The following is a 24,988-nucleotide window of genomic DNA, read 5'->3' as shown; positions in this document are numbered from 1 at the left end:
AAGTACACTGAACAAAGATAACTATGAATATGGTTGAAAGAGGAAGGTTAGGAGCATGTGGGACACCAGAAGAAAAGAGGAAAGATAAAGACTGGGACTGTGTAACTCAGTGATAAAATGTACAAATTGTGATAAAATTTACAAATATGTTTTTTTATGAGTGAGAACAAATGATTGTCAACCTTACAAGATTTTAAAAATAGGGAGGTATTGGGAAAAAAATACAGTCAATGTAAACTAGATACTATAATTAACAGAATCATTGTATTATGCTTCCCTTAATGTAATAAAGGTAATATACCAAGGTAAATGCAGATAAGAGGGGGGCATAGGGGAGGCATGTGAGTCTTTTGGAATTGGTGGTGTTGTCTGACTCTTTATTCTATTTTGATCTAAGGTTGTCTTTCCTTTTGCTGCTTCCTAGCTGTCATGTTGTTGTCATTGTTGTTTTCTCTTTCTTTTTCTTTTTCTTTTTCCTCTTTATCTTCTTTGACTGTTCTTCCTTCTTTGTGGAAAAAATGTAGATGTCCTTATATAGATAGTGGTGAGGGTTGTGAATGCATAAATATATGACCATACAGGGAACCGTTAATTGTTTACTTAGGATGGAATGTATGGGGTTTGAACAAAACCATCTTATAAAAAAATGGGTTGATGATGAAAACTTGAGGGCAATATACTGAGTGAAATAAGCCAGACACATAAGGACAAATGTTGCAGGGTTTCACTGATAGGAACTAATTATAATGTGTAAACTCATAGACATGACATATAGATTACCAAGATATAGAAAGAAGCTAAAGAATGGGAGTGGTTGCTTAGTATGAGCAGAATGTTCAACTAGGTTGAACTTAAATGTTTGCAAATGAGCATAGGTAATGGTAGCACATTATGAGAACAACTAACAGTGCTGAATGGTGCATGAATGAGGTGGAAAGGGGAAGCTCAGAGTCATATATGTCACCAGAAGGAAAGTTGGAGGTTAAAAGATGGGAATGTGTAAAACAGTGAACCTTGTGGTGGGCAATGTCTGAGAATAACTGTACAAATATTAGAAATCTCTTTCATGAGCCAGAACAAATGTATGACACTACAAGTATAAGTTAATAATAGAGGGCCATATAAGAAAAATGTATATCTATTGCAAACTATATACTGCAGTTAGCAGTATTTCAATGTTCTTTCATAAACAGTAACAAATGTACTATACCAATACTATGAGTCAACAATGGAGGGGGAGCTGGTTAGGGATATGGGAGGATTTGAGTTTTTTTTTTTTTTTTTTTTCTTCATTTCTTTTCCGGAGTAATGAAAATGTTCTAAAAATTGAACAACAACAACAAAAGAGAAGAATGTATTGATGGCATGGATTTGGATGTGTGTTGACTTAGAATTATGTACCCCAGAAAGACATTTTTTAAATCTTAACTCATTCCTTTGGGTGTGAACCCATTGTGCATAGAACCATTTGATGAGTTTTCTTTAGTTAAGGTGTGGTGCAAAAGAATCACAAAGGGCCTTAATACTATTACTGGAGGTCTTGTAGAAAAGGCCAAAGGAAAAAAAGCCATGAGGAGCAGGCAGAAGCTGGGAGACAATGACCTGGAAGAGAAAGGAGTAGCTGCTTCCATTTGCAGTGCCTGCCCTGTGATGTAAAAGCCAAGAACCAAGGATCTCTGGCAGCCAGTCCCAGAATGCTAAAGTCTTTGGGAGAAAGTGTGACCTTGTGATGCTGCAATATTGGACTTCTGGCTCAAAACCATGTGCAAATAAATTCCCATTGTTAAAGCCAACATGGTGTATGGTATTTGTTTTAGCAGCTGGGAAACTAAAGCAGGAGGCTAGAAATCCACAATCAAAGTATTGGTAAGGCAATGCTTTCCAACATCTTCTGGCTTCTATCTACTCCCTGTGATGCTCTTTCAGTACTGACTTCTGGATTTTTCTCTTTATAAGACCTCCAGTAATATGGATTGACTCCCTGATTCAGTTAGGCTCCATGGTAAATAAAAATAACATCTTCAAAAGGACCTATTTACAATGAGTTTATACCCACTGGGACTAGATTAAGATTAAGAATGTATGTTCATTGGGGCACATAATTCAATCTACCACAACACTATTAAAACATAAAATGTCATGAAGATAATCCTCACACACCTCTTTGTATAAAACTGGGCTTCAAAAATACAGAAGTCCATTCCATGTTTTCAAATTTATTCTATCCTTTTCTGCTTTGTAGTAAATTTCAAGAGGGACAGGGTTTTTTTTTTTTTTTTCCCCTTGTGGCCCCCTGTGGATTAAGATTTTTTTTTTAATTAACCAAACTTTGAAAGTTAGTTTCATTTTTCTTTCTTTCCCCTTCCTTCCTTCTCTCCCTCCCGCTTCCCCTTTCACCCTCCTTCCCTCACTGCATCTTTCTGTTTCTCCTTTCCTTCTCTCTCTTTCTCTCTTTTTCCTCTTCTGCTGCTGCTGCTCAGGTTCACTCCCCTTCTCCTTCTCCTCCTCCTCTGCCTTCTCCTTCTCTTTCTTCTTCTTCTTCTTCCTCTTCTTCTTCTTCTTGTTGTTCTCCTTCTCCTCCTTTTCCTTTTTCTTATACTTATTCTTACTTTTATTCTTTTCATAGCTAACTTCTGTTTCTTGTATTGAGTATCTCTAGATTTTATATTTGCCCTTTTTATAGTGGGAGGACTGGAGAAAATATCTGGTCTGTTCTAATATAAGAAATGGAAGTTCATTTTAGTCATTTCATCAGTGGAATTCTTAATTTCTGAATAGAAAATCTTATATAATTGCTTCTTTATTGAGAAATTAAATAGCATATTTGAAAAGTTGACATGCTTTAAAGAAATCTTTCCATATAATTCTTCACATTATTTTTTTTCCATGAAATCTTCCCAGAGCCAATAACATTTTTATCATGAAATCAGGAAGTTAATTGCTAGAAATTGTGAAGAAAGAAATGAAAAGGTATTAGTTTAATACAATCATATTTAATTTAATTTGGCAGTATCTTCTTAATCTGTGCTTCTGAGGGTTGTTGGTAAAGATGTTATGAAAAACTAACATACATTAAATTATTAGAAAAATAGAAATAAAAGGTTTTGGAGAAAAATCAGCAAATAAAGCCAGTTTTTTTTTTTTTTGAAATAAAAGAAAACATTGAAAAATTAATAGCATACAAAAGGGACCATGATAAACTAAAAGCCACTTAAGGGATTTGATAAACATATGTAACATATGATCATGAATTAAATTTTGATATTGATGAAAGAGCAATACAGTTTAAGAAGGGAAATGTTAAATATTATTTTATATGTACACACACATACAAACATACAGACACACAAAGAGAAAAAAATCCAAAAGGATTCACTCTAAAGTGATGATTTCTAGTTGTTGGGAATATGAAGTGTTTATGCATTTTAATTTTTCTAATTTTCTAAAATGTATATTGCTTCTGTAATAATTAAAGGTTTATTTTTTAGAATGTAATTAAAATTAATATGATAAAAAATATGAAAGAGTAGGTGGTTATTCCAGAAATTATTTGAATAATTAAACTTGGGTCTGGACTAAAAAAATCAGCTGCAGTGATGTAAAAAACTGTCTTGTTTTAGAAGAATAATTGCCATAACCTCATTAGTGGCATATTTCCTTTTAATCTACATTTCCAGAATACACTTTAACAGTATTAATCATACTATGTGAACCTTTCTGGTAAGAATAAAAAGAGAGACCTATAAAATTCCCTGTGACTCACTTTCTAACTTTAAGGTATATTGCAAAACTACAGTGGTCAAAACACTGTGGTACTGGCATAAAAGACACTCACATCTATGGCCAATTGATATTTTACAGGTCTGCCAAATTCACTAAACTGGGACAGAACAGTCTCTTCAATAAATGGTGCTGGCAGAGAATTGGATGTCCATACTCAAAAGAATTTAAGGGGACCTTTTTCACACATCTTATACAGAAATTAACTCAAGATGGATCCAAGACATAAATATAAGAGGTAGGATCATAAAACTCCTAGAAGAAAATGTAGGGAAGCAAATTTAAGATCTTGTGGTAGGTAGTAGTTTGTTAGACTTTACACCCAAATCACAAGCAATGAAAGAAAAAAAAAATAGACAAATGGGTTCTCCTTAAAATGAAATACTGTTGTGCTTCAAAGGAATTTGTCAAGAAAGTGAAAGGCAGGCTACTTAATGGGAGAAAATATTTGGAAACCACATATCTGATAAGGGTTTAATATCCAGAATAAAATGTAAAGAAATCCTACAGTTCAACAATAAAAAGATGAACAACCCAGTTAAAAAAAATTGACAAAAGACTTAAATAGGCACTTTACCAAAGAGGAAATGAAAAGGCACTTTACCAAAGAGGAAATAAAAATGGCTAAAAAGCACATAAAAGATGCTTAACATTACTAGCTAAAATTTCATACCTACTAGAATGGCCACTATTTAAAAAAAAAAAAAAAAAAAAAAAAAAAAAACAGAAAACTACAAGTGTTCAAGAGGATTTGGAGAAATAGAAGCACTTATTCACTGTGGTGGGAATGCAGAATGAGGCAGTTTCTAAGAAAGACAGTTCAGCTGTTCCTCAGAAAGCTAAGAATAGAACTGTCATATGATCCAACAATCCTGCTTCTAGGTATATACTCAGAAGAAATGAAAGCATGGATGCAAACAGACATTTGCACACAAATGTTCATAGTGGCATTTTTCACAATTGCTAAATGATGCAAACAATGAAAGTGTCCTTCAAATGATAACTCTATAAACAAATGTGGTATACACTTACAATAGAATATTATTCAATTGTAAGAAGAAATTAAATACTGATTCATGTGACAACTTGGATAAACCTTGAGGACATTATGTTGAATGAAATAAACCAGACACACAAAGACAGTTATTGTATGGTCCCACTAATATGAAAAAATCATAATGAGCAAACTCATGGAGATAAAACTAGAGTATAGGTTACCAGGATATAGAATGAGGGTAGAGAATGGGGAGCTGATGCCCAATTTATGCAGAATTTTTAATAAGGTTGATTATGAATATTTGGAAATGGATAAAGGTGATAATGTGAGTGTAATTAACAGTGCTGAATTATGGGCATGATTGTGTTGCAAGGGAAAGTTTATGGTCATGTAATATCACTAAAAGGAAAGCTAGAAGATAAAATACGGAACTGTATAACATACTGAATCCTATTGTGGATGATGTGATTAGTAGTAAAAATAGAAGAATGTTCTTCCATAAACTAAAACAAATTCACTTCATTATTACAAGGTGTTAATAGTGAAGTGTTTCAGTCTGCTAAAGCTGCTAGAATGTAATATACCATAAATGGGTTGGCTTTTACAATGGGGATTTACTAGCTTACAAATAAACAGTTCTAAGGCTGTGAAAATGTCCAAATTAAGTCATTAACAGGATGATACCTTCTCTGAAGAACATTTGTTATCATCTGGGACATCTCTGTCACATCAAAGGCACATGGCCAGCATATGCTGGTCCTTCTTTCCCAAGTTTCATTGCATTAAGATTCTGGCTTTGGTGGCATCCTCTCTCAGCTTCTGCAGGTGTGACCTTGTCTCTCAGCATCTCTGGGGCTACTCTGAGCTCTCTGGGCTTTTTCTGTGTGTCCTTTATCCTCTCATAAAGGACTCTAGTAAGGATTAAGACCTACCTTAAACAGGTGGGTCACATCTCAATTGAAATAACTTAAACAAAAGGCCAAATCAACAATAGCTCTGCACCCACAAGAATGGATTAAAACAACTTGGCCTTGGAGGTGAGGCAAGATGGAAACCTAGAGAGGTGTGTAATTAAGTTAGTCCTCTAGAGCAACTAGTAAATAATAAGAAGCAACTAGTAAATAGTCTGGAGCAACTATTGGGGGACATCTGTAATGGGACACACATCATATACCAGCCTGGAATGGGTGGAATGGCTGAGATCACAGCACAGAACTGTAAGTAAAGTTCCTCAAACTGTGGAATTGGTGCCCCTCCCCACAACTGGCATGGCAGGCTGAGTTGGAAAATTCACTGTGGGAAAAAGAAGCAGGCTACCTGGAATGAGGGACAGTAACCCAACCAAGTTCTACTGTGGTTTTAATTAAAAAATCTGGACTACTGAATACAAGCTAGAAGCACAGATAAACCCAGATCAAACAGGAAAGTATCCTGAAGTTGATCCCAGCAGAGAGGGGGTGGAGCTGATGCAAAAAAAAAAAAAATGGATAAAAACAGAGGCTTTTGGAGACAGCTCTGCTCAGAATACTGGAAAGTGGCTGGATCGCATGAAAATGGGCACAGAGAATCAGGTACCAACATCGATCAACCAGTGGAATTGATGGGCTGTGTTCTGGCTCTGAAAAGGGGCTTTCTTTCTTTTTCCTTTTTTTCTCCCATTCCAAGTAGCTCATTAGAGAAAGCCTCAGGCATTTTCAGTTGTCATCTCTGTCCCAGACAACTGTGGATTTAAGAGAGTTAGAGAGACAAAAAAGGAACTTAAGTGTATGAGATAACTCTCTAAGGGTGTATCTTCCCTAAGGGAGATGGGGATCAGCTCATGTGGCCGCCCTCCCTTAGAGAATTCAGACCCCAGGGCCTGGGAGGGGGGAAACAGAAACAACTTAAGCTTGGCTTCTGACACCCTCAGCACCTGGCCATGACAGGATCTGCTGAAAATTAAAGGGGCTGCACCACTTTACACCAGTGGGGAGCTGTAGGCTGAAAAGTGCCACCTGCTGGGCAGGACAGGAAATGAACAGAGGCTAGAGGCCTGACAGGAAAATCTGACAACCTGCTGATTCTCATTCTCAGGGAAACCTGATACTGAATACAATCCCCTCCTGAGACCTGGGCCTGTCTGGTCTGGGAAAACCTGATTGGGATAATCAAGAAACCAAATACCTAGACAACAAAAAATTACGAGCCACATTAGGAAAAACAAAGATATGGCCCACTCAAAGGAACAAAATTACACTTCAACTGAGATACAAGAATTGAAATAGCTAATTATTAATCAAACAAATCTCCTAAATCAATTTAGAAATCAAATTAACAAGTTGAGGAAAAATATGAAGGCTATAAAGAAGACAGTGGGCAAACATAAAGAAGAACTTGAAAGAAAAAAACAATTGGTGGAAGTTATTGGAATGAAAGTCAAAATAGAAGGGATGAGAAACACAATGGAGACATACAACAGGAGAATTGAAGAGGCAGAAAAAAGGATTCATGAACTGGAGGACAGGACAGCTGAAATCCTACACACAATAGAATAGATAGGGAAAAGAATGGTGAAATATGAGCAGGATCTCAGGAAAGTGAATGACAACATGAATATATGTGTCATGGGTGTCCCAGAAGGCGAAGAGAAGGGAAAAAGGGGATAAAGAATAATAGAGGAAATAATCACTGAAAATTTTCCATCTGTTATGAAAGATATAAAATTACAGATCCAAGAAGTGCAGCATGCCCCAAACAGAATAGATCCAAGTAGACCACCTCCTAGACACTTAATAATCAGATTATCAAATATCAAAGACAAAGAGAGAATCCTGAAAGCAGCAAGAGAAAAGTGATCCATCGCATAAAAGGAATCTCATTAAGACTATGTGGAGATTTCTCAGTAGAAACCATGGAGGTGAGAAGGCAGTGGTATGATATATTTAAGATACTGAAAGAGAAAAAAATTACCAACCAAGAAATCTATGTCTAGCAAAGCTGTCCTTCAAAAATGAGGGAGAGTTTAAAATATATTCAGATAAACAGATACTGAGAGAATTTGTGATCAAGAGACCTGCTCTACAATAAATACTAAAGGGAGTACTACAGGCAGATAGGAAAAGATAAGAGAGAGAGGTTTGGAGAAGAGTGTAGAAATGAAGACTACCAGTAAGAATAAAAAGAGAGAGAGAGGAAAAAATAAAATAAAATAAAATATGACATCTAAAATTGAAAAGACAAAATAATAGACAGTAGGCATTATGTTGAGTGAAATTAGCCAGAAACCAGAAACAAAAGGATGGATACTGTATGGTCTCACTAGTATGGAGTAGTACTGAAGAGTGAAATTTGAGATTTGAGAACACAGAAAGAGGTTAAAGATTGGGCATTTGATGCTGAAGGCATACAGAAGGTTCAACAGGATTGACTGTATAGTTACAGAAATGGAATGGGTAGCATAATAGTGTGTGATTGTAACACAATATTGTAAGGCCTCCAAACAAAGATGAGTGAGAGTATGGTAGAAAGAGGAAGATTAAGGTCAGGTATGACACCAGGTAGAATGATAGAAGATAAAGGCTGGGATTGTATAACTTAGTGAAACCTAAGGTGGTCAATGTGATTAATGTACAAATACAAGAATGTTTTTAAATGAGGGAGAACAAATGAATGTCAACATTGCAAGTTGTTGAAAATTGAATGGCATAGTGGAAAAAATACAATCAATGCAAACTAGAGTCTATAGTTGATGGTAACATTGTAAGATGCTTCCATTAATTGTAACAGAGGCAATATACCAAAGCTAAATGTCTTTGGGCGGTGATATGGGATTCTTGGTGGTGGTGATGTTGTCTGACCTTTTCATTGTATTTTATTTTTCTTCTGTCTTTTGTATTTTTACACTTCATTTTTTTCTCCTTTTCCTCTTTCTTTAGGGAAGAGATGGAAATGTCCTCATATATATTGTGATGGTGAATGCATAATTATATGATTATACTAGGAATCACTGATTGTTTACATAGGGTGGATTGTATGATGTATGGATAAAACTGTTAAAAAATAAGTAGGGGGATAAAAGTGCTGGAGAAAATGTGGAGAGAGGGATGCACCTATTCCCTGGAAAGTAGAATGGCACAGCCCAGTTGGAAGGCAGTGTTCTGGTTCCAGACGAAGCAAATGCTAGGTATATACCCTGATATTGGGTATATACTTGGAACAACTAAGAGCAGGGACATGAGTGGACATTGCACTCTGGTGTCTATGGTGGCCATATTCATGATTTGCAATGGATGGAGGTGGCCTAAGTGTTCATCGACTGATGAATGGAATGGTGAACTTTGGTATATACATCCAATGGAATACCAAGCAGTGGCAAGAAGAAATGAGGTATGCACCTAGGTGAATGGATCTTGAGGCCAGTATGTATAGTGAAATAAGCCAGAATTCAAAAGGCAAACATTATAATGCCTCACTAATATGGACTGACCATAATGTGCAGACTCTAAGGATTAAATCTGAGAGCACAGGTTATCAGGGAAAGGCTTATGGTAAAGGTTCCTAGTCTGTAAGCTCTTACAGCAGTCACATCTATTCATGAGTTGTATCGGTTATCTCTAAATTCTGAGATTCTGAGCTGGTCAGTCCCTGTAACTTTGGGTATCTGTGTGACACCTGAGACTCAGAGCCAGAGTTTGGCAGTTATGAATGTCAGCATTACCCCTTACAGCAAATGTTAAAAAAGCTGAAAAAAGAGATCAGGCTTCAATTAGAGATATGAATGAAATGGATTTGATTACAACTAAGGTAAACCAGACTAAAGGGAAAAGAATACTATTGACTGTGTTTTAAAAACTCAACTTCTGTGTGAGACCAAAGGAAGAGATGTTTATTTGGTACAAAATCTATACTTTCGGTAGCATGCTATATAATTTAACTTGTATGGTCAGTTTATTCAAACATCATAATTACATGGAACCTTGAATAGGGGGTGAGATCTGGTTGGTTTTCACAGGTTAGTGTGAAGTTCTGATACATCCCAGAGTAATCTGGGGAAGGAATAAAAATATTTGCAAAGCCCCCTTGAGGGCCTGGGGGAAAATGTGGAAACACTGAACTTCCCCACCTGGGGAATTACTGATATTCTCACAAGCATTGAGGACTACCATTGTAGTAGGCCAAGTCATTGATCTTGGGGCTTACCCTTATGAAGCTTCTTAGTGCAAAGGAGAGAATAAGCCTACTTATAATGTTGCCTAAGAGTTACCCCCAGAGAACCTCTTTGGTTGCTCAGATGTGGCCCCCTTTCTCTCTAAGCCCACTCAGCTGGACTCCCTGCCCTTCCCCTTCTGTGGGACCTGACTCCCAGGGGTGTAAATCTCTCTGGCAATGTGTGACATGACTCCCAGGGATGAACCTGGACCTGACATCATGGGATTGAGAAAATCTTCCTGACCAAAAAGGGGAAGAGAAAATAAACAAAATGAAGTTTCAGCAGCTGAGAGATCTCAGAGTCGAGAGGTCATTCTCTCGATATACCTTGCTTTAGTTTTCAGTGTACTGTAATAGCTAGAAGGAAATACTTGAAACCATTGAACATCAATCCAATATCCTTGATTCTTGAAGATGATCATATACATATATAGCTTATATGGTGTAATTGTGTGATTGTGAAAAACTTGTGGTTCACACTCCCTTTATCTAGTGTACAGAAAAATGAGTAGAAAAAAGGGGGACAAAAAATAAATGCATAATAGTGGGGGAAAAAGGAGTATGAGATGTTTTGGATGTTCTTTTTTACTTTTATTTTTATTTTTATTCTTATTCTTATTTTTTGGAGTAATGAAAATGTTCAAAAAATTGATAGTGCTGATAGATGCACAATTATGTGATGATACTGTGAACAATTAATTGTACACATTGGGTGAATATATGAATATATCTCAATAAAATCATGTTAAAAAAGAACATGGCCTTTTCTAGGGTACATAATAGTTTCAAAAGAGCGCAGTTCATATATAGGAAGTAATACAACTAATGCAAATTATGGACTATAGTTGACAGTAATATTGTAAAATTTGTTCATCAACTGTAACAGTGGTAACATACCATGCTAAGTATCAGTAATAGATGAGTATAAGGGGGATGGAAGTTTTCTTTTTGGAGCAATGAAAATGTTCTCAAATTGATTGTAGTGATGTAGCACAATTCTGTGATTATACGAAGAGCCATTGGTTGTATATTTTGGATGGACTGTATGATGTGTTAATAAAAGTGTTTTTAAAAATTCCCTGTGATGAACAAAGTGAGGTAGGAGGGTCATCATAGAATCCTTTCTATGAACAACCATATCATTCAGTTTTGAGAAGAGCAAATAGAAACCATTCTAGTTATTTTAAGCAGAAAGGGATTTAATACAGGAAATTAAGTGCTTATGACTTATTGAAACTTCTGAAAGATTAACTATAACTCTAACCACTCTCACAACCAAGATGATGGGGAATGAAGAAGCAGGGAGCCCCCACTGAAAGAGTTGGGTTTAAGAACATGCCTCCAAAGCCATGATCCAAGAAAAAGAAAATTGTGGTCAGGAAGCCACTACTAAAACCTGAAAATCCTTTTGGGGAGAATGCACAAACACTGCTGTAGAAAATGAAAACAGAAAAACAAACAAAAAAAACAAAGAAAAGATGTCTCCATGACCTTGCATGCCAGGGGTAAAAATTAGGTAAAAAAGCAGCTAAAAGCAGTGAGAACATATTTTCTATTTTATTAACCCTTTCAAATATCATGAATCTCATGTGAGTGTATCTAAATGGTGGAACCAAATTTGTCATGACACCCACTGTTATAAAGGAGTCTAGGAGAAGTATTGCCCCTGGAAGTAGACCTTTGCTTTTCAGCTTCTATATTCCAGAAAGGCCACTATAAAGATGTGGGAGTGTGCCAGTTAAATATACGTAGAAAAAAAAAGTAATTTGCAAATGAGCTTCACTGTAACATTTTCTATGTCCTGAAACATTCTATGAGTAATACAGTTACTCATCATAAGATAGCAATATCAACTACTTGATATGAGGAATTTCATCCTACTTATCCTTATATCTTTAGCTCCTACCCCATAGCAGGGATAATGCATGTATGTGTGTGTGTTTGTGTGTGTGTGTTGTACAAATGCACACATGCATGCACATTCTTATATGAAAACAAAAAATGAGAACAGGTCATATGAATGTGATTATAAGAGCTGACATATAAGATCCTTCACTGGTAATGCAAAGACTGGCAATATGGCAGGCATACAGAGCTCAGAAATATTCCAGGAACTTTACATTTCATATACACTTTTTTAAAAGATGAGAGAATGAGAGACTGGATTTAAACTATGGTTCAACCAACAGATTAAAGATAAGCATGTGCTAAGTAATGGGACTGGTACCTTTTTTCTCAAGGATGAGCCAATCATAACAGTTTGTAAATGGTTTCTATTCTAGTGTGTGCACAGATACACAAAAAAAACATGCCAGCACCTGGGGAACCACCAAGAAAGTTCCTCAATACCTTACTTGACTCAGTCCTCTGGCTGTATTCTGGTATGCATAGCATGGAAAAGTGTTTATTTCACAATCATTGAGAATTTTCTCCACATTGTTTGGGTGCCTTGTTTTTTTTTCCTAAGGAAACAATGGCTATATTGACTTTGCCTCTTTCTCTAAATTATTTTGGAATTAATTCAATACATGGAGGAGTTGTTTTTATTTATTTGCTATAATTATATGCTTTTACATAAACAGATGCCAATGTGCCAACAGGAAATCTTTGCATAAAAAATGCAAAGTTTAGAAGAAAATAATAACAGGTAATCAGATTATCAAATGCAGCTCCTACTTTTGAAGAGCCAGGAGAAACAAAGTGAAGGTATCTTAAATTATTATAAATTCTTTCAGTGATTATACATTGAGAAAACATAAAGCCAGTTGGTATTTCTCAGCATGATTATGGATTAAGGATTATTTCAAAATAAGATAAAGATTCTTCTTAAATAAAAAAAATAAAAAAACTGAAGTCAAACCTTTTCCAGAAAATACAGCATGTGAGTATAGAGAAAAACACAAAGTGGAAAAGCTGCATTTCATTTAGCCCAATATTATGCCTAGATTTAAAAATGAATAGGAAGGACAGATGGAGTGAAAGAAAAAAAATATAATGATAACTACTATCTATTGAAGATCACCTTGACATTTGGTAACTGTATGTGTGCTCTCTTATTCCATACAGAGAATCGACTAGGGTCATCTATGTTTCTAGCAAGCAAACTCTGTATTTGTTATTATCCCATACCTTCACCTTAATCCTTCTTGAACATTTATGTGTCACCCATCCACTGAGATATCTTTATGCCCTTCAGTTTTCACCAAGCTGTCTTATGTGCTGATGTTTGAACTTCTTTTCTCTATCCATTTCCTTAGAGTCCTGATGTCTCTGCACAATGGCATTAAGTGAATCACTTGAAATAATTCCCAGATAAGAATTTGAAGGATAATATATTACCCTTTCAAAAGAACAAAATATCTTTTCTTAAATGGACTACAGCTTACAAAAACTCCATGGAATGGATAATGCTGGAAGTGATGTCAAGTCTACAAACATTTATTGAACTCTCTGTGGAATTCAAAGATGAAGAGATATGGCTTTAGTGTTCATTGAGAATACGTTTTCTTTGGGCCTCCAATGATAGACAGAATATTCATAGGAAGAATGTCATTCAAAGAAGAAGAAACAGGGTGAATGAAAATATAAGACAAGAAAATATCTAGGAGAATCATAGTTAATTCAGTGCTACTAGAACTTGGCTCACCTCAGGAGGGTTGTGTAAGATGAGGTAGAAAGAGCTGCTATAAATTCACAGATAATGAGACACCAATTTCATATTCATTGAGGAATTGATAAATGGTTGGAGCTGCTAGATGACTGTTAAATCTGCTTTCTTTTCTTTTTGGACAAAGAGAGAGACTTCATTAGTCAGATGCCCTGCAGGCATATGGCTGAGTTTAAATCAATGGTATGTGAGTAGAACAGAAGTAAGATGCTTCCAAGTCATACCAATAAAGTAACTTTACAAGCTGTATATTCCATATTTTTTTCCTCTCTGTGGTGATATGGAAGCCATGGAGTAAAGATGGCAGAGCCACAATATGGAAATAATTTGTGTTCCTTATCACTTCTTAAAAGAATTCTGATTTATGAATGAAGAAATTAATTCGTACTGAGTTAAGCCACTGAAATTTCAGGTATTGGTTTAATGAGTTAGTATTATCTTAATAAACACAACACAGCAATGGATTGCAGTGGATGGCCATATGAAAGGCCACAAATATGTATTATTCAAGGTGAGAATGTAAACAAACCATACAGACCTTAAGTAATGCCTGGATTTAGGAATGGTAGAAAGAACGGTAATGGAAATTCAGAAGAAGAGTCAAAGCAGCAGAATAAAAATGTAATAAAATGAATTGTCCTGGAATCCTAGGAGACGCAGCATCAAGAGAGAGGACAATTAATATATAGGATTCTATCTGTATGTCACTAGCTTATTCATAGAGCAAACCTGTAATCAATAGCCATTAGCCAAAGACTTTTACAGCTCCATGAGTCATCAGCTGGGGCAGCTAGAAAGACTGCATGGGCTGGAATAATGAGACGGATCATTCACTTAATGCTGGAAATTGACATAGATGTCAGCTGAGACTTTAGCTAAGGCCTTCAATTGGATCACCTAAGGAAGCTTCTTCATGTGCCTGCTTGGCTTCCCTCACAGAATGTTGGTGGGGTTCTAAGAGCAAGAATCCCAAGAGAGAGATACAAGTAGAAGCTCTGGAGTCTTTGATGACTTGGCTTCAGTAGTCACATACCGTCTCCTCCACTTTTACTCTTTTTGCCCAGGCAGTTCCAAAGGCCTGCCCAGGTTAGAGGTGGGGAGGGAACAGAAACTCCATCTCCTGATGAGGAAGTGGGAAGGCTCTGGAAGAGGTTGTGGGTTCGGAAACATTGTTACAGCCATTTATGAAAAATATCTGCCAAGTGGGATAAACATTATCATTCTCATTTTATAAATAAAGAAATTGAGGCTTAGATTATTTAAGTGATTACCCTAAGGTCACACAGTAAATAGGAGAGCTGAAGCATCAATCAAACCTCTTCACTCCTAGGAGAATTTATTGCAGTAGCAACATCTACTGTCAAATATACTCCTGGTGCATCAGTAGTATGTAGCATTAGCTCAAAAGTTATGTCAAATACAAATACAAAATACAATTCAGTGAGAAATTAAACAAACACATAAATAATTCTACAGGTAATAATAATCAGCATCATTTTTATAGTCATTTCATGCATCATATCATAGAACTCATATGGTCTAGTCAACTATGCCACTTAATTTGCATTAGATTAAAAACATTATAATATTAATGCATTTCTATGAAGATTTAAAGTTTATATTTCCAAATTTGAAATTTCCCCAAATTGATAGAGCATGAATACATACACTCAGGGCATTTCTAATAAAACATTTAACTTTCCTCCCCAATATTGCTACTTCTCCTGAATTTCCTTGACAGGTGAATGATGCCACCTTCTACCTGGTCCTCCAGAACAGACTGCTTAAATTGATCTATCTCCTCCTCTAATCATGTCCATCCTTCCATGAATTTAATTAGTCAAAATTTCAGTTTATTTTGCCTCCTAAATATTGTTTGAATTTTTCAACATTGCTCTATTTTTTCCTGCAATTATGTAAAATTAGTGTGTTTTTAGAGTATTTGGACTATTTCTATTGCCTCCTTCTTGTCTCCTGTCACAATCAATGAATTTTCCAAACTTCTGCCATCATGATAGTGATTTTCTTAAAACACAAATATGGCCTTTCCATTTCTCCAACTTATCACAAATAATATGAAAGCCCAAGTACACAGAATTGGAAAGTAATAGCAATAACAACCATGCAGCCATCATGCAATGACAACCCCATGATCATCAATGCCAGGCATTGAGAGGGTGAACTCATAGACCATCACACATGGTTCTTACTCCATCTTAGGAAGCAGAAACAAATCCCAATTTTATAAAAGCTGATGCTTATGGAGGATCACTACCTTGACCAAGGTTATACAAACTCAAATAGGCAGCCCTGCATTTACATGTTCATGTTTTGCTATTCCCACCAAATAACTGTATGTTTCAACTACAATAAATATTTGTGTATCTTTGAGGATATCATGCTTTTCAGATGTTGTGTCTCTGTCTAGTATGCCAGATAATGCATCTAGTGGGACATACCCAATTACCTAAATTGAACATCACCTCCTTTAACAGATTTTCCCAACACATAGAAGAATTATTAAAATTATTTCTAATATTAGCTAACAGTTATTGACCATTTATTACATCTGGAGAACTTTTCTAACATTATGGGTGTTTAATTCTATGAAAAACTCTATGGCATAAAGATTATTATCCCTTTGTTACAGATGGGAAACTGAGGGGCAGAGGTTGATTTGTCCAAAGTCACAAAACTAGAAGTAGCAGAGCTGGAATTCTATATTAGGCAGACTGGATTGAACATTCAAGTACTTAATCACTTAGTATTGTCTTTAACTATAATATGTTTTTCTTAACTTAAATGATTTTTGTGAAGATTTATGAGTTATTCCATGTGAAAGAATCTCAGAGTACTTGACAACACACAATCCACAGGTATTCATTTTTCCTATTATGCTATATTGTATGTATATATTTTGATATGTTCTCATTAATCTGTGAGTCTTATAGCATCTATATACTCTATTTCTATTTCTATATCAATATCTATATATAGCACTATGGTACGGAACTGGAACATAGAATGTTTTCTTCCCAAATTTGTTTCCTGAAATACATTAGTTTTGCTTTTCTCCCCCCCAAAACAGCTTTAACTTTTTCTTCAACAATTTGGAAATAAAATATTATTTTCTTGACTTTTATACATTTTATTCAAATTCTGTGTATGTATTATGAAAGTTTTCAAGAAACTTACATTAATCAGGCACTGATTATTAAACATACTTTAATAATCAACAGTGAAAGAAGTGAATATGGTGAATCTATAATAGCTATCAGGATGCTATATACAGTATTTCTACAAAAGACTAATTTTATTGAGGTGTAAGTGATGTATCACTGAAAAAAAAAGCCTCTCATAATAGATCCTAGGTCAGTGGTTGCAATGAATGAAATTCCCAGGGTGAGCAGGCAAATGGTTTTTCAATTTATGACAACAGTTTTGGAAGGGGCTGTGTATTCATGCAGCATTTGATGGATTGGAGCAGATATCAAGACGTCCTTATGTGAGAGATTTACATTACAAAATCCTTGGATAATGTTGAGAGATGGTTCTTTTCTTCCCACTCCCACTTTCAATGGGAGAAAATAAGTGCTATTCTAACCCAAACTCCCCAAAATAACTAAGCTTAAAAGTATTTTTCACTTTTAAATTACTCAACACCTCCTTTATCTCTCCTTTTTTTTTTTTTTTTTTTTCCTATTTTTCACACTGGGAAACACAGCAGACATTTTCTTCAAGGTTTTGTTTTGTACACTTTCAGAGTTTTAGATCCTGCAGAAAGGAGAGCTGATTCTGACAGCATAAATTCAACACAATATTAACTTGTATTGCAGCTTTGTATTTCTTCGTTAAGCAAATAGTCAATGCTCTCCAAAGAGCATCTACTGCTAAGATCTGTATTTTAACTTTGCTAATTTTATAGATACAAAAATAAAACATTAAAGGAGGAAATCAGAGACCTGAGGTTAAGTTCCAGTTCTGCCATATAGCAAGTAGCTCTGTGAACTTGGGAACATTTGTAACTTCCTGAACCTCAATTTGCTCATATTAATAACTTCTCTGATATTTTTTCAGAGTTATCTTGAAGTTGAAATGAGCCAAAGTTTATAAAAGCATTTTGTAGCATGTTAAGCACTCTGTAAATGTGATACTGCTAATGATAACTATTACATATTTGGAGGCTACTCTAAGTACTATTCTATTCTAAGTACTTCAAAATAATTATTGCATTTCTTTCCACTATTTCTATTATACCCATTTTATGTATAAGGAAACTGAAGCACAGAAGGAATCAAGATTTAAAACTAGTTATGCGCTGAATCCAAGGAACACATTGCTAACAACTTTATTCTGCCACCTATAGAGTATTATTGTTGTTGTTTCAATTTCTTTTATTTTGCCTTATTTTTCTTATGTTTTCTTAATTTATTCACATTCTATTCTCTAATAAATATTTACACCAAATCCTGTTTTTAATTTCTCATCCCTGAATAATTTGCCACTTCTTTCATCTCTGTTATCTTACTTCAGATTTCATCACAACCATTTTTCCTCTTGAACATTTTTTCTTTATGTACATGATGCTCTTTCTGCTCACTTTATGTTTATCTGCAAATAAAAAAATATGTAATGAAAGCTACACTTTCCTGTTTATGTACATGTTTTCTTTTTCAGTAAAATTATTTTGTGTGGAAATTGCCATCAACATCATGCTGTTTTAAGGAAAAATAAAGCATAGTATTTTGCTGTTTTAAGCTATCTGACTCCCAAATTTTGACAAGCAAAGCCTTTAATAAACTGTGGGACATATTTTGACATGTGGAGTACAAGTAAATCCTTAAAAGGGACACACATAACTTGTCCTTAGTGAATAAACAATTGTATTTAACCTTGGTTTTAAGTCTCCTTGTAAGGAAGATTAAACCACTTCAATTTTATTAGAATGTGATGAAAAGATATTTTTTCTTGCCTGGGATTTAGCAGAGTCATGGAAAAGTGACATGGAAATGGAGGGAAGGAAAGAGAAATCTAAATTCCATTTGTCAACAGAGTTTACACAATAATCAAAAATATTCAATAGAAGTAGCAAATCATTAAAAGGAATCCTGAGTAAATGTTTTGGTCGTGGCCTCATAATCACTGTAAAACAAATTGTAATTTAATTACACTAATGACCAGCTAGACATATGCATTCTGCTTATCTGTTGCTTTACATGTTAGATTGTACATCTATTTGGTCAATTTACTCCCAATAGAAAAGCATTTTTAAAAATGGTTTATAGTTCTTCTATACTCCAAATTTCCCCATAATAAAAACAAACAAAAATTAAGGTTTAATTTGATTTCCATTTCCTTGCTTTATTCTTGCATAGGTTTACTGAAACTACTTAGATATCCAGGTACTTTCTAGTGCCCATTTTCAACTATAAATCCATGATTTACACAAGTGGTCCAAGGAAATTTTGCAGACCTGTCTTATCTCATGCGTGTCCAAGAGAGTGGAAACCATGGGGCAATTTTCAAAGAACTGCCAACCCCAATATTTTGTGTTAAATTTCACAAATAAGAAGACCTGGTCTGAGCCAGTGTTTTGATTATCAGATTAAGTTCCTTGTTAAATATAAAATGAAGGAAAAGAATTCCAAGAAAATGCTACCATTGGGTGATTAAAATACTCAAAGATCCCCAACTCCCAGAAAAAAAAAAAAAAAAAAAAAAAAAGAAAACTCTTGAAAGCAAATTAAAAATTGAGCTCTGTAAAAATAAATAAGTGTAATGAAAATAATTGTTCTTGGTAAAATTAAAGGACTGTATAACCACTTATAAGGACATAATTATGAAAGCACATTGAATATCCTTAAAATACTCTTACAAAACACATTTCAAAATCATTATTTTTTAAAAGAGAAAGGGAGAGGAAAAGGAAGAGGGAGAGGGAGAGGGAAAGAGAGAGAATGTGAGCCATGGATTATAATCAGCTATTCATATATCTTGTCATGTTTGGGTGGCAGAAAATGAGAAAATGTGGTTGAAATGCACAGAATCAGGGGAATATCATATGAGACAAACTTAGAGATGTATTCAGGGGCCATGTCATATCCTTAGAAAGGAGATTAAGCCACTCAATTTTATTAGAATGTGATGAAAGATATTTGATGATTTTAAGTATAATATTAACATCTATTTTTTAAAAAAATTACTATTATTGCTGTGTGCAGAATTGGTTATATTAGATAAATATTTGAAGCATAGGAAATAGAGGACCAGGTGAAAAACATTTGTTTTTTAGAATAGGGAGGTAGTATCGCATGTGTAGAAAACAGATTTGGAATATTTTTGAGGCACAAAAACAAGTTTTTCTGTAAGATTGAAAGTTGAGGAGGATCATTCCTATATTTGGGACTTTCTGAAATGGGGAAGTTTGAGTAAGAAAATATTTTTATTTTGAAGGGAGAGGAATCAAGGTTTCTGTTTTCATAATATTAGATTTGCAATGTTTCTTAGACATCAGTAGAAAATTTTAATTAACAGTTGGATATTTATATCTCTAAACATGACAAAGTTTTTTAGTTTTTCAAGTATCTCTATAGAGAGTGTTTAAGTCATGGGACTTATGATATGGTAGGAAAAAAATACAGAAAAAGAAGTGTGTAACTGAGTGTTGGGTACTCCACTATTGCGAGTTTAAAAAAATAAAGAAAATGTGAGTAAGGAGACAAACAAACAAACAAACAAAAAGCAAAAAAACAAACAAAAAAACAGCTAGTGGCATATAAGTAAAAATAGTATCCAAGAAAATTCAAGTGGGAAAGCATGGTCAATTACACAGTGATGCAATGACAGCAAGGAGGGAGAGGGCAAGAAAATCACCATGGGGAGGGCTATAAAGGGGCCACTGATGGTTGTAACAGCAATTAAAAGGATGAGTTACTGATTTATAGAATGGCTTAGTTGAACTTCAAAAGCATTATCTTAAGTAAAAGAACTCAGGCACCAGTCTAATACTATTTGACTATATTTATATAAAATTTGTAGAAAAGGGAAAACTATAGAGACAGAAAGTTGTTGTCTGGGCTAGGGGTGTTCAGATTGCATGGATAGACTACTAATGGGCAGGAGAAAACTTTTGTTATGGAGCTATCTAAACAGGATTGTACAGATGGTTGCACAACTATATACATTTACTAAAACATGACACTGTATATTTATCATGATGGACTTTTAAGACATGTAAATTTTACTCCCAATAAAGTAGCTAAGAATATATAAACAAATAAGCAAACTGCTGCAAAGTTGTTTAATCCGTTGTGTTAATATGCCACATTTTGTTTATTCATTCACCTATTGATGAATTTTCAAAAGTTTTCAGGTTCTGTTTATTACAAATAAAGCTGCTGTAAACATTCATGTACAAGTCTTTGTATGGATATATGATTTCTATTCTCTTGAGTAGATACCTAAGAGTAGAATGTCTAGATCATACAGTAAGTATATATTTAATGTTTTAAGAAATGACACTAGTTTTCCCAAAGTGGTTGTAACATTTTACATTGCCACCAGGCAGTTCTTGGTGTGGTCATTTTTGTTATGGTTGCTAATTTTATCCACTCTATTAAGTGTGTAATGGCATCTTAATGGAATTTCAATCCACGTTTTTCTAATTAGTAATGAGGTTGAGCATCTACATTTTCATATCCTTATTTGCCATCTGTATATTTTCTCTGATGAAGTGTCTATTCAAATCCTTTCCCTTTTTTTTTTTTTTTTCCATTTGAGTTTTGAGCATTCTTTGAATATTTTGGACAGAAATTTCTTACAAGACATATGATTTCTCCTATTCTGTCTTCTTCTTCTTTTTCTTATTCTTTTTCTTCTTATTATTATTGCTTATTATTTTCAAAACTGTGCCTTTTGAAGTTTGTAATTTTTTTTAAGTTTATTGAGATTTTTCACAAAGCCTACAATTATCCAAAGATCCAAAGGGTACAATCAGTTGTCCATGGCACCATTGTACAGCTGTGCATCCATCAACACAATTAATTTTTTTTCAAGTTTTAGAACATTTTCATTACTCCAGAAAAGAAATAAAGACAAAAAAAAAAAAAAGGGAAACTCAAATCCTCTCATACCCCTAACACCCCTCCTCCATTATTGATTCATAGTTTGGTACAGTACATTTGTTACTGTCGATGAAAGAATGTTAAAATACTACTAGCTGTAGTATATAGTTTGCAATAAGTGTACATATATTTCCTATATGCCCCTCTATTATTAACTTCTAGTTATAGTGTCATACATTTGTTCTAGTTCATGAGAGAGATTTCTAACATTTGTATAGTTAATCAAGGACATTGTTCACCACAAGATTCACTGTTTTGTATATTCCCATCTTTTAACCTCCAACTTTCCTTCTGATGACGTGCGTGACTCTGAGCTTACCCTTTCCACCACCTTCACACACCTTACAGCACTGTTAGTTATTCTCATAACATGCTACCATCACTTCTGTCCAATTCCAAAACATTTAAGTTCCCCCTAGTTGAACATTCTGTTCATAACAAGCAATCGCTTACCATTCTTTAGCCTCATTCTATATTCTGGTAACTAATATTTCATGTCTATGAGTTTACATATTATAACATATTATAACTAGTTCATAGCAGTGAGACCCTGCAATATTTGCCTTTATGTGTCTGTCTTACTTCACTCAATATAGTGCCCTCAAGGTTTCTTCATCAACCCATTTCTTTTAAGATGGTTTTGTTCACACACCATTAAGTCCCAGTCTTAATCATTTGTCTTTTCTTCTGGTATCCCACATTGTCCCAGCCTTCCTCTTTCAACAATATTCACAGTCATCTTTGTTCAGTGTACTTACATTGCTGTGCTACTATCTCCCAAAATTGTTTTCCAAACCTCTCACTCCTGTCTTTTCCTTTCTGTCTGCAGTGCTTCTTTCTGTAGAGCAGGTATCTTGTTCACAAACTTTGTCATTCTCTGTTTGTCAGAGAATATTTTAAGCTCTCCATCATATTTGAATGATAGTTTTGCTGGATATAGGATTCTTGGTTGGTGGTTTTTCTCTTTCAGTATCTTAAATATATCATCCCACTTCCTTCTTGCCTCCATGGTTTCTATTGAGAAATCCATACATAGTCTTATCAACCTTCCTTTGTATGTGCTGGATCACTTTTGTCTTGCTGCTTTCAGGATTCTTTCTTTATCTTTGACATTTGATCATCTAATTATAAAGTATCTTGGTGTAGGCCTATTCAGATCTATTCTGTTAGGGTACACTGCACTTCTTGGATCTGTAATTTTATGTCTTTCATAAGAGATGGGAAATTTTCATTGATTATTTTCTCTGTTATTGCTTCTGCTCCTTTTCCCTTCTCTTCCCCTTCTGGGACACCAATGATACATAAATTCTTCCTTTTTGTTTTGTCCTTAAGTTTCTGGAGATGTTGCTTGTATTTTTCCATTCTTTTCTGTATCTGTTCTTTTGTGTGTAGGCTTTCAGGTGTCTTGTTCTCCAGTTCCTGAGGGTTTTCTTCTGCCTCTTAAGATCCGCTGTTATATATTTCCAGTGTGTCTTTCATCTCTTGTGTTGTGCCTTTCATTTCCATAGATTCTGCCAATTGATTTTTTGAACTTTCCATTTCTACCTTATTTACACCCAGTGTTTCCATTATACAGTTCAGCTCTTTCACCATATCTTCCCTAACCTTTTTGAATTGACTTATTATTAGTTGTTTCAATTCCTGTTTCTCAGTTGAAGTGTAAGTTTGTTCCTTTGACTGGGTTGTAGTTTTCTGTTGTCTAGGCATGGTTTTCTTGGTTACCCCAATCAGGTTTTCCCAGATCAGAATGGGCTCAGGTCACAGAAGGAATAGATATCAGTATCCTGTTTCCCTGAGGGTGTGTCTTAGAAAATTGGTACAACCTGTGATGCCTCAGGTCATTGTGCTTTTCTGCCAAGCAGGTGGCACCTATTAGCCTGTAACTCCAGACTGTTGTAAGGAGGTGTGGCCTGTGACTGTTTTCCCCTAGGCTCTGGGATCTGTTTCTGAATGGAAGGTGGGTAGTAGAGCTGGGCCCCACCACTTTTCTCTCAGAGAAGATAGACCCCCTAGGGAGAAGTCATTAGCATTTCAATGGTCTCTCTCTGCCTGTGCTATCTCCACCCTTGTCTGGCTCAGAGCACTGGGAATTGAAAATCGCTGAGGCTTTCTTCACTGAGCCAAAACAGGGACAGAAATTCCCCTTCAGAGCTAGTCCATGGTGATCCTCCCACTCTCCAAGGTCAGTCATCACCCAAAGCCTCTGTCTACTTATTGGGGATTCATAGCTTGTAGTGATCAGTCCAAACTCACTAATTAAAACCCTGGTTGGAGCTCAGCTGTTATATTTGCTTGCTGGGAGAGAGTTTCTCTCTAGCACCATGAGGCTTTGCAGCTTGGGCTGTGTGGAGAGGGATCTCCCAGCTTGGATCTGCAGTTTTTACTTACAGATTTTATGCTGTGATCTCGGGCATTCCTCCCAATTCAGGTTGGTGTATGATGAGTGGATGGTCACATTTGTCCCCCCACAGTTATTCTGAATTACTTACTAGTTGTTCCTGGTTGTTTATCAGTTGACATAATCATTATGTTAATGCATCCAAAGCATATTATTTGATTTGTGGTTTAATAAACAGAAGAGGACTCACCGTTGAAGTACTCCTACTTGATGGTTTAAAATAAGTATATCTGCTATAGGAAAGAATATTTAGAGCAAGGAAGGAAGGTATTATGTAATAAACTCTAAGCTGGATAAATAAGCTATACCTTATAAGATAGTTTGTCTAGTATTAAGAACTCTTTTTATTCATTTCATCTTACAATTTACATATTCTGACAATATACATATTATACTGTGAGACCATACTATATGGTGAATAACAATTTATAATTATATCTTTCTCATATATTGTAAATTTTCATAATAAATTATCCTCTTTATCTCTAGCAAACTTTTTTGTCTTTTTTTTTTTTTTTTAATCTGCAGGTAGTCATTAGTGCTGTTCAGCAAATCTCTCTGGTTCTCACCTTCTAGAAAAATGATAGAATTCTTGTCTTGATTAACATCTGGGGTTGTTTATTCATGGTTTTCTGGTTTAAGGTCTCATCAGGCCTTTTTTTAAGACTTAACTTCTCCTTTGTGGAATAGAAGCAGACTAAAACATCATCACACATAGAAGAGAAGGTGGTGAGTAGGTGAGAGCTGGAAGATCACTCCCATATGAAATTAAGTGTAGCCATGTTACTATTTGGCCAATAAATATAAGCAGAAGGGACATAAGTCATTTCAGCTTA

Source organism: Choloepus didactylus, chromosome 4 (genome assembly GCF_015220235.1).
Source record: "Choloepus didactylus isolate mChoDid1 chromosome 4, mChoDid1.pri, whole genome shotgun sequence".
NCBI classification, from domain to species: domain Eukaryota; kingdom Metazoa; phylum Chordata; class Mammalia; order Pilosa; family Megalonychidae; genus Choloepus; species Choloepus didactylus.
Note: the sequence above shows the minus strand (reverse complement) of the source record.